The sequence below is a fragment of the Peromyscus maniculatus genome, chromosome 9 (assembly GCF_049852395.1).
Source record: "Peromyscus maniculatus bairdii isolate BWxNUB_F1_BW_parent chromosome 9, HU_Pman_BW_mat_3.1, whole genome shotgun sequence".
In the NCBI taxonomy this organism is placed as follows: domain Eukaryota; kingdom Metazoa; phylum Chordata; class Mammalia; order Rodentia; family Cricetidae; genus Peromyscus; species Peromyscus maniculatus.
Window position 1 is genome coordinate 91,451,553 of NC_134860.1, and position 12,301 is coordinate 91,463,853.

General features: G+C 32.9%; 1 protein-coding gene and 1 long non-coding RNA gene across 5 annotated transcripts in view; one reads left to right on the forward strand and one right to left on the reverse strand.

Moving 5' to 3' along the window:
- The window catches only part of Pcdh9 (protocadherin 9), an 883,393-nt gene that overhangs the window by 752,820 nt on the left and 118,272 nt on the right, over positions 1 to 12,301 (reverse strand). The gene's annotated exons all lie outside the window — the stretch shown is intronic.
- Positions 385 to 3,667, forward strand: LOC143267446 (uncharacterized). Its single transcript, XR_013042568.1, has 4 exons — positions 385 to 484; positions 880 to 1,048; positions 1,852 to 1,932; positions 3,319 to 3,667. It is a non-coding gene; the product is annotated as an uncharacterized LOC143267446 (long non-coding RNA).

Sequence of the window (12,301 nt, forward strand, 5' to 3'; positions counted from 1 at the left end):
AAGAAGGGAAGGAGAGGAGAACAGGGGAAAAGAGGGGAACACACCTGGGACAAGAAGCCAGGCAGCTAACAGCCAGCTAGACATGAGAAACAATGAAAGTAAGATATACAAAAGGAAAGAAAATGTGAAAAGTCCTGAGGTAAAAGGTAGATAAAGAGAAACAGGTTAATTTAAGTTAAAAGAGCTAGCCAGAAATAAGCCTAAACTAGGCCTACCATTTGTAACTAATAAGTCTTCATGTCGAGATTTGGGAGCTAGCTGATGCCCCCCCAAAAAAAAACCTGGTACAAAACTCTGAAACTGTAAGCCAGCCCCAATTAAATGTTTTTCTTTATGAGAATGGCTGTGATCATGGTGTGTTTTCACAGTAACAGAACCCTTAACTAAGACAGAAGAGGGAGTGTAGATAAAAGTTAAGTATAGAGGATTTTTACTATGTCCTCTTTGAGTGCTTTGAGTTCCTCTTCCCAATCTTTCGAGTCAGGTAAATTCACCAAAATCATCAAAGAGTAGAATCAGATTATTTCAATGTTCTTGGTGTTAGAGCCCTCCTTAGTCAGATCTCATTAGTGTGATCTTCCTGTTTTGCATTATTATCATATAAGAAATGATGGAGACCTGGATGAATAGTTGTATATACTATATATGAATAGATGTATATACTATACACTTTAATCTTTTCCCACTTTTTGTTTATTTAATGTATGACAATGATATTTACATAATTTCTTTCTTTTATTTCTCCAGCTCCTTCTATGTCCCTCTCCTCCTCCTCCTCAAATTCATGGCCTCTTCTTCTGAGTTGTAACTATTTTATGTATCTAAAAATACAAAAATGTAATTTGCTGAGATAATTTAGTATTGCTCATATGTATTTAGGTGAAGACCTACAAAAGGACAACACCAACTGATATGAGAGAATATCAAAAGGCATGATCCCTAAAAGAGGAACTATGTACAACTGATTGCTGATGGAAGAAGAATTAGTCAACTCCAAGGATGAGGCCTCCGATAACTTAGCCAATCTCAAGAGATTGTACCTCATTCTGTATGTAAATGACTGATCTTTTGTGAATCCAAAGAGTAGAATCAAAGTTTATGTAGGAATTTTTTTTAAAAGTTAATCTGCCTTGAAGTTATTTAAAAACATGAACCAAATGAGGTATAATTAAATGTCTTCTAATGTTGTTTACTTTTGTTATCTGAACTTTGTAGTTTAAATTACAGGACAAAATAAAATTAGTACATCAGACAATTGATAGAACAAATAGGAATATATAACAATAATAGCAAGCAACAACTCTGTCAATATTCAGTAGTAGAGATTATTTTGTTTGCGAGCAAAGTTCCTCTTAGTAGACTACACAGTGGGAACTGCTGTCTCATCTACAATGCATTCCAGAGAGCAGAGTCACTCCGGTGAAAGGCCCTATGGTGAACACAACAGGACAAAGCAGAATGTGATACTAGGGTCTGACACCACTCCCTGGATGACATGCAAGCTTGGCGGTTGCAAAGGAACAGCAAGTGAGGCGTCTCTGAGGATAATAACTTCGAAATACCTTTCAACCCTTCATCTAGCTTTTTCCTCTAGCAAAGGTTAAAGTCAGTTTGACACCTTGTTCTATTGCCTGCACTTACCCTCAGGTAATAAAAGAGACAATGAAATATAATAATGGGTCCTGGTGCTCCATGGCACTGTATAACATCTATTACACATCTCTAGAAGTTCAAACATCCTCTTCCCAGTGATTTTAAATCACTGAACTATATTTAAAAGGAAATAAAAGAAAACATTAGAGTAGACAAGTCACTAAGCCTATGATTTTTTGTCCTGGCCTACGAATTCAGATTTGAAGACATCTTCTTTAAGTCTCTTCTCTCCAGTGTCTGATGAAACCTTACACTACTTCAAGTTTTAAGGTACCTTAGGTAAGCTGATCTGAAATATATTAATTTATTAGATAATTCTAGTTGTATTCCTAAGTCTTCATTATTCTGATAATTAAGAAATACAGTGAACGTAGTATTAATAAAAAATAATAATGCCATGTTTGGAAAATATCTACTTGGTATTCAGAAATGTGTACTGTTATTGCAAGGATACTGTAGCATTTGTTTTTCTGAAAATACAAAATCATTTAAAGACTTAAATATTTTTAAGAAATATAGCTTATTGACACACAGGAAATGTTTATTTCACAAATGATCCTTACTTTACTTTTTAAAGCCTACTGAAACATGGAATTATTCTCCCATAAACCATGTGTACACAATAACTGTCATAAATCAAAGAATAATACAAAATTTGTAAATAAGTACAATGAAGTAAGCATTGCTATTTCTCCTTTCTCCTAACCCATCTTTATCAAAATAATTTCCAGAAAGATCTTTAATTTATTCCTTTATACTTAAAAAATAACTCTTAGGAAGTAGCAGACAAAAAATACAGAGAAAAAGATAAGAGATAAATTTGATGGGAAAATATAATTATTTAAAAATGGACACTTGTTCCAAAGAGGACAGGGACACATGAATTGAATCCCAAGCAACTCCTGAAAAGTTTCACAGCTAATGAGCCTGTGCCTTCCATCAACAGAGAACTGAAGTTCATCACAAGGTGGGGCCAGCCATATCAAATGGTATGCAAGCTCCCAGAGCAATGGAGTTCTTCCTTTTATCCCCTGCCACTTCCACCTATCACTGGAGGTGATATTGCTATCACAATAGGAAACACTGATGTCTATATTTACATTCATGCTTTCAGAGAAAAAGCCTTTAGATAAACAGATTACAAACAAAAACATTCATTCCTAAACCTGAAATTTTGTTGTGTGCAGCCACGTATCTATCATCCAGTGAACCAATTTTTGCATTGCCAGGGAAAATGAGGTAATGTATTTCATAAGAAAATAACAAATTTGCTTGAATTATATATTTCAATACTTATTCTAATATTCAATATAATAGAGTGATTATCAGGATTTCTTGTATTTTTTTTATAATTCAATGCAAAAAGTGATAGTAGAATTTCATTGCTTCTTTAAAACTTCAAAAATATGTGGCTTAGCTGCCAATGTATTCCAAATTAAGTGTTATTTTATTGTTGTGTGTGTATGTGCATGTTTTGTATGCATAGAATTGAGATTTAGATCAATAAAGAGTTATGTAATTCCAAAGCATCATGAATCATTTTAAGGGATTGGTTTACACCAATATCTCAATACTTCTGTTACTCATAAGCATTTACCCTAGCCTAAGTTACCTACTAACTTAACTCTGGGCTTATGTTAAAACATCTTTATGATACTTTTGCAGAAATCTAAATGAATGACAGAGTAATAAAACTATACAAGGAATAATTATAAACAATAAGTCTGTGAAATGGAACACCAGCAGCAGAATGGAATGAAAATAAATGTCTTAAGGGGACGAGAGCTACTTTTAACTATTTGAAGATCTGTAAGAAATTTACCATTAAAAGGCAATGAGCAAAGAGCTCTCTTCTCAAAAACAAGTCCTTCGCAGTTTCAGTTCATGTGCTTCAGACATGAAGAAATCAAGAGAGATTGCACAATGCAGTGTTGAACTGCTACATGTGGATCTTCAAACCTCTGATTCTTTGAAATTAGTGGATAAAAATAAATCTAGACCTTATATTCTCCTAGCACAAGCACATCTTATTAGAGCCTTAAGTGTTCTTGCAATCTCGAGTTCTTCTGAATCTCATTGATTTAATCTTCAAAATAGAAAACTACACTTACAAAGACCATTGTTTTTAAATTTGTAAAGGTGCGTGCATCTAAAACTCTGACATTGAAAATATCAGTTTGTACCACACACTCTTTGAACACCTCTGTTTTCACTTGTAAATCAAAAATCAAAAGGGGTGCTAAGTGATGTAAACATCTTTGTTGAGAAAAAAAAATCAAGTCGAATATACAAATTTTCTTATCCTTCACACCCACTAAAGCAACAAAAAGGACAACTATAATTTTCTTCCTGAAGGTGCCAGGAAACAAAACAAAGAGACTCTAATAGAACAATCAAATAGCATAGGATGGTTAAGACACTCTGCAACAATGAGATATTGACTAGACTAGGACTATTGTATACAAAGGGTTGTACAAATCCCCTTCACTAGTGAAATTTTATTTGACACACAGAATAAGAAAATAATATTCAGTGAGACTGCAAGTTGCTGTTGTTGTGTTGAATTGACATCTTAATTTACAAATGAAAATATTATTTGGAAGATAAGAGTTATTTCTTTTCATATAAAAATTCACATTTGCTAAAATGTCATGAGGCTGCAATGACTATTAAGGTGTACATGATAAAATAGAGGTACCTTGTTTTCTTAAAATATTTTTGCCCCTGTCACGAATGAAGCAACAATAAGAAAAACAGAAAACTTCACTATACAAATATTTTAAGCATTTATACTGTACTATTGGATAACACAACAGGGGGAAAGATCTCAAAGTTCAACCAGGTATTGCAAAAATGATACATTGGGTTCTTGATAAAATGCAAAAGTACTACCAGAAAAAACAATAAGGGACAATGAACTAGAAACTCGTGGATTTAAAATATCCAAGGTAAATATGAGGAGGGTGGAGAAATTGACACACCACTTGTGTGTTACTGGAGGGCTTCTCTCCAGGTTCCCCAAGCCCCGCAGTCCCACAATCCACTTATAAAATAATCACTCAGACGCTTATATCACTTATAAACTGTATGGCTGTGGCAGGCTTCTTGCTAACTGTTCTTATATCTTAAATTAACCCATTTTTATAAATCTATACCTTGCCACGTGGCTGGTGGCTTACCCGCGTCTTTACATGCTGCTTCTCCTGGCGGTGGCTGCAATGTCTCTCCCCCCTTCTTCCTGTTTCCCCAATTCTCCTCTCTCTTTGTCCCACCTATACTTCCTGCCTGGTCACTGGCCATCAGTGTTTTATTTATATAGAGTGATATCCACAGCACTTGTATCTTTGGATTCAGCAAATTGGTGGAACAGAAATGAGTGTACTGACATAAATGGGAAAGCTTTAGAATATTTCTATCTTATGATTCAAATAACTCTGCTTTTGAAGAAATTACAAGTTGTTATCATGAAATTCCATAAAAAATGTATTCATTGTACAAACTACTAAGAGACAGCAGCTTAAGTATTCAGTGTAATGGGAATACTGGAAACTTCTAAATACATATTTTCTCATACTTGGTAATATTAGGAATTGATAAAGATTTTCCCTAAGTTGCAGAAAAGCAAGGGCTCCACATTTCTTCGTGTACACTCTTTTTCTAATGTTCTGTGATAAACCTATGTTGCTTTTGAGCAAGGGAAGTATTTAAATTAGGTTAAGACAGCGGTGAGTGATGGACAGGAGGCAATGTAATTCAGCTTGTACTCTTAGCATGCATAGGAGGGTGGTGGATTGCCTACAGTCTTAAATGCCTGACTAAGGGGTTTCTATACCATTGAGTAGGCAGTGGGGAGTCATTGAAGTTCTCTGAGTTGGGAATTCACACAGTCAATTTGATAGTTACATGCATGGCTAAGTGAATGACTTCACATCTAGTTTTAAAGAAAGCAATTGCAATCAAATTATGGTCGCTGTGGTGTGGTGAGATTTTAGTGGTCTTAACAAAGTACCTTCAGAAATTTCAAGTTATTCAATACGTTTACCTAATAAATATATTTCACAGTAAATATGCAAAGTGAGCCCTTGCTGCTAATTGTCATAAGATATAATAACATGCTAAACTGATTTTTCTTCTGTTTTTTTCTTGGAAAGATAGGGAAGTGATGTTCAACTGAATTGTAAAAGAATGAACCTGTAGCCCTATATGCAAAATATTTAGTGTTATACTTAGTTGCATTGTTTTTAGGCTGCTTTTAACTATGACAATAAATGAGAAGCGTAGTTTTATCTGTCACTTCTAACTAGCAACCTTCAACATTAAACTGCCAGAATCTGAAATGCTTTAGAATTTTACAACAAAATAGCAGTTTATATATCTAGAATGGTGTCAGATCAGCTGCATCGTTGATACTGAGTGATTCAGTGTTTCTCACTTCTCACTCTCTCCACAACTCTACTTCAGAGTCATATTTCTTCTCATTAATATACACCTTAATTTCTGGTGTATGGTTGTAAGAAAATTTCAAATTTGCTTAACACAGTACCAATAATTCAACTTGATGACAATTTAAAATTAATATCTGGCTACATTAAAAAAAGGGATGGTTGTAACTTTGAAGAATCACCTCTTTCTATATAAGAATTTATAATTTCTCTTTTAAAATTTCTATTTTTCTACTCCAAACTTTATACTCTCTTCCCTAAAATGCTTATTTCATTTTTTTTTCCTTTCAATATCCTACTTTTGAAACAAGCTTCATTCACTTCCTCCTACAACAACTTCCTATCCACAGTCACATACATTGCATGGGTTCATGTTCCAAACTTAAATCTCTTTGCTTTTGCGTATTGGCTACATTCATTCATGATTCAAGATCAGTTTCTTCTAGCTGGATCACAGTGCATTTGGAAAGCAGGTGATGTAAAATTGCCACTCTTTTAGCTCAAGTCAAAAGTACATGGAGCTATTATTTTATTGTGCTAAGAATAAAATATAAATGGGAAATTTTTCTTGGCCGTAATTTGGAAAATTAATTGGATACCTTAGGCAAAGTTTTCTTAAACTTTGCAAATAAAAACATAAGAAACAGAACATCAATTTCAGCCTCATAAAACACCATGATCTTTGGCTACAGGCTTGAGAACCACACTCCAGATTACTGGAAAAGAATTGGTCATTGACAGGAAAGTGCTGAAATAAATAATTCTGTGTACCGGGAGATGAAGTGAGCACAGAAATTAGCTCATAAAACTCGCCTACTTTCGACAAAAAAGGACTTTTAAAATTGAGTTTTAAAAGATGCTATGATGATTTTTATGTTGTCCATTCAGAAATGGTCCAGTCTTATATATTTAATGTACTTTCCTTAAAGGAGGTCTAGAAATCCTGCAGCTTTGCTGAAGATGACTGATAAAATACCATGTTTTATATTTCTATTTGTGTCTTTTCTTTGTATATTCTAATAAGGAGATTTCTAGCTTTTTTGAGCATTAAGCTTACACATATCTGAAAAATTATATTTATTAAGTAATAAAACATATTTTCGCAATTATTTAAGTATATTAATATGATATAGCAAGTATATTTTCCATATTATGTGCATAATGTTCAGTGATCTACATCATAAAAATTATAAGAAAACATTGCTTATATTTTTGTATTGGTTTGAATTTATGGAATATATCTAAAGTTTGTTTATATTTATGATTATATCTTTATATCAGAACCCATATCTACATATTACTTTTTGGAATAAGGAAAGCAACTTTTTATGAAATTTGAGTGAGCTACATATTTGGTCGCTACTCTCCTTGCCCTGAAATAGATGCCCATAACTAAGTCTTCCAAATTCTGTCTCTTTATTAGCAAAATTAAAACAGCTCTATTCAAATTAAGGGAGATTAATTATATGAAGTGCCTGTACTATGAAAGACATCCAGCAACAAAAATAATGAGGATCCTTATTTCAAATTTCTTGAGCCTATTAAATTGGATAGCTTATAAAAAAAAAATCCTCTGGACTTCATTTCATGTTTTTGATACTTATCCATTCTTTTATTCACCTATTTCATTACATTAAAATCCCAACTGTTCTCTAGAAAATACAAAGTAAATATAAGATATTCAAGTTTATTTTTAAAATGACTATATTTTTGAGAGTTGTTTTGCATTTCAATAACAAAGAATTATTTCATCTTTAAGTGAAAAACAGCGGGTTAATAGCAGAGATTTCATTTTTAAAGTGAAAGTTAATTTGTCCATACTAAAATTCTCATTTCCATGTGGCATTAAAAGGTAATGGAGTTCTGATTCAGGATGCAAAATCATTAAGTATAATTAAAATAGCAAACATGGTACACACCGATCACTAACCAGTAAGTTGATAGCAAAGCTATACAGAATGGATGATTTATACATAACAAGCAATGAGTAATGTGTGGATTCATGGCTACTAGTGAGCATAAGGCAGATGCACACAAAATGCCACCCATGCCAACATGATAAATAACTTTTTTCATCATTTTTGAGGCTGAAAAAATGCCACATAAAGTTTAATTTAAAATCCTTTTTTTTATCAAAGAAAGTAACCTTCACTTGTACCACTAATAAAGCATAGCATATAACTTAATTCACACCATCATATAAGCATAGAAAATGCACCCTTTGTGATAGACACTGATGAGCTACACACATGAAACAAGGAAATTAGCAGTGGCATATATTAAATAACTAGGCAATGACAATTTGATGATAACAGTAAATTTGAATAAGCATCTAACACTTTGCAAATTCATACAAACCCAAAGCTCCAGAAGATATAGTAAGATTGAGTATTCCTTGTAAAGGAAGGTGATCTTAACCTAGTGAGTGTGGATCCTCTAATATCATTTTTACACTCCCTCTAGCTGTCTTTCCGATGCTAAGTTCATAAGGAGACATGATTTCATTCACTACCATCTTGATTTCTTTTGAAGTTCTAATTCACCAGTAAGACTTGGGTAATTTTTTGTTATGAAAATTGTTAAGTCTGTTTTCCTAAGTAAGCTAGTAATTTGCCAAATCCCCTAGTTTTGCTTCTCTCCCCCTTATTTTTAGATGCATATGTCTTTATTTGGTATGCTTATTGTCTCAGTCCAAGTCCAAACATCCTCTCTAATTTATAAACACACATAAACCTTCTCTACTGATTTTTTTAAGTTTCTGTAAAAAATTATTTTAAATGCTTTCTAATCCATAATTAATGCTTTTGCTAACAATTTAAATGAATGTCTTTTGAAAATTCTAATATTTAACATTCTAATAATAAAAGAATTATTTTAAAATGTTTTCCCATTAAATCTAAATTGACTTACCAAGCTAACTTTAGAATTAGTAAATATTTGGCTCAAATGGCTGTAGTATTTATCTATTTGATTTTGAAACAAGCTATTTTACAATTTGAAACTCTGAAATTTTAAATTTATGAAGTATAAAAGAATGAAAGCATTTGAGATGACTCCCTAGCAAGTGAGAATTTGCCTCTTGGAGAATACTTGGCAATGCCATTACATTTGACCATAACAGATGAGCACTTACTATGTGTAAAATACTACGTTCTGTAGTATTTTGAAGCAGATGGGCTCTTAATTTCAAGTGTCTGATAATTCAGTGGGGGATGCTTTACACACAAGAAAGAAATTAATAGTAACTCAATGGATAAAGTGACATTTGAGTTAGTGACTTCCTAAGTAGTCTCAATACAGTTTTACAATCACTATATGTAAAATTTTCCTTTCTTGAAAATTAAATGGGTGCATGATAGTTTTAAAATCACACATCATGTTAGTGTGTAGATGATAAGCCAGATAACGCTTTGAAAGGTAAATCAATAATGATAGATTTCAAAGCAGTTAAACAGATTAATAATAAGTTCAGAGAAGCCTCCTTTTAACAATGCAAATGAGAAAAGATGAACACAGGATAATCAGTTCAGTTCAATTTTCAAAACTAAAAGCTACATTTAGAAACATGACTGTATGTTTAGCTTATACAGTCTTTCAAAAAGCATTCCTAAGAAAACCTTACAGAGAACCAACATATTTCATGAGAGTTCTGTGTGGTTTCATCACATGGTCTAGATGATTGTCAACTGCTGAGGTCATACTATGTACACATGCCTGTGGCATGGCCACATGTGGCAAGGAGGTGTGATCACAATTTTAGAAGTAAAGAAACTGAAATTCCTTGAGTCTCCATGGTCATCCTGTCTTTAGTATTCTAATCAAGGCTGTATTTTCTTTATAGGAATCATTGCCTTCTAGAATCACATAATTTATTTGTTCACACACTTATATGTTGTTTACCAGAATGCAATTTGAACTAAGTCTCCCATTCCCTAATATTGAAAACATAGTGATGACTTACTTCATGCATACTGATGAAACGCCTCTTCCATTTATGGAATGTAGTTCTTAAAAATGTCTTCTTGGAAAACTTTTTTCTTTGGCCAAAGTGACATAAAATTCTAATTTGCAGTGTGCTTGAACATATGTGTTCACATTCATATTTTATGGTTGCAAGCTGTTTTTTTTTTTTGTAAAGTAAGCATCATAGGTAAAATTAAATGTGTGAAGACAAAAACATTGATAAAAATAAAAGAAGTATGTGTCTAGTAACATGAGAATCAAGGTGCAGGTGTTATCATTCAGAGTAGTACTATAAAAAAATTTATATGTCATTCCTTAGATTAGTGATCCCTAAACTCTTATAATCTCCCAACAAACAAATATCAGACACACGTATTGTGAAGTAAGCATGAATCATATCACTCATTCTTATAAAGTCACTTTTAACTTACACAGAGCTAGTGAAGTCATGAAACTAGAAGAACAACCTGCAAACACCACTAATGTAAAAATCATGTTAATAAAAGTGAGGAAACTCGCCAGGCGGTGGTGGCACACGCCTTTAATCCCAGCACTGGGAGGCAGAGGCAGGCGGATCTCTGTGAGTTTGAGGCCAGCATGGTCTAGAGAGTGAGTTCCAGGAAAGGCACAAAGCTACACAGAGAAACCCTGTCTCGAAAAACCAAAAAAAAAAAAAAAAAAAAAAAAAAAAAAAAAGTGAGGAAACTCATGGTATATTAAAATGCTAATATTAATTTTTGCTTCCTTCAATAAGGCCATTAAACATGAAGCCACATGTAATGTCTTCAAAAATGTGGAATTCTGCATAGTTTCCACATTTTCATGCTAGTTATACCTTGATGATTCCATTGTCACTTATTAATAATAAAATCATCAATTTTATACACATAATAGAATTATCACCATATCCTGGGAATATATTTCATGAAATTAAACACACACACACACACACACACATACACACACACACACACATACACACACATATACACTTATCTAAACATTAGATAATATTTGTCACTTCTCACCTAATCAGGAATTATATGAGTTGTTTACATTTTCAACAGAGAAATTTTTTCAGAATAATCCAATTATATTTTACCTAAATCATTGTCTGGACTTAAGTTATAACAGACTTAGACTAACTAAGCCCATCTTACAGATATCCCTTGGCTCAGTAATCTTCACAACATTTTCTCTATAATTACTAGGAAAACCATTGCTATCATCATAAATTTCTTCACATATACTATTACAGTTATCTTTACACCTGCTTTATTCTAGTTAGGTTGTTTGATATTAATTTACCTTCAAAACAGCTGCATAAAGTAGTTATTATGACTATTAATTAACTGATAAGATACATCAGCCATGGCTATAGAGACAATGTATGGAAGTCCGATAGCTCTGTTTATGTGTTGTATTTAAAGCCATGTGGTACAGATTTCAACAGTAGAGAGGTTAACCAGAGCAAGGACATTCTAGTATAATACCCTGTGTACCTTAGTCTCTTTTTTCTTAACATCACATATTTTTCAGGAAAGGGTTCTTTATTGTCCTGGATAGTCTGTGCTCAATAGACTATATAAACACATTTCAGTACTATCAAATAAGTAGTAGAATAAGTGAACTTACAAATTTCCCAAACTAGAAAATTAAAAAAAAAAACTGAAAATTAAAAAAGAAAACCCTTAAAAACACATATTTAGCATTTGATTGACATGCAAATCATATGTTAGGCATTTTCAAGATTGCTCACATTTCTATTTGGGCTTTATTTTTCTGTGACTTGAGCCCCAGTCTTTCCACAGTTTCTAAGGTGTTAGTTAAACTTGCTCTGTTTTCAGGTATCTGCTTAAACAACTATGACAGTAATAGGCATGCTAAAGTGGACAGAGTAGTTTCTCAGGAAGCTTAAACACTAGACAAAAAATTATAGGCACCAAAGGAATGCTCAGAGTGGGATAATTACTTTTCTCCAGGAAAGAGCATGGCAACTAGTTATCCAATACTAACTAGTCAGACCTAAACACATAATACATATGAGTAACATTATATGGATTGAGTACATAGTATGTATGGATATTTGGGGATACACATTAACACACACACACACACACACACACACACCACAACAAAGGAAAGGAAGAAATGAATTTGAAAGAGAGTACGGTAGGATGACACATGATAGAGTTTGGAGGTAAGATACAGTTATGAAATTATGCAATTATAATTTCAAAAAA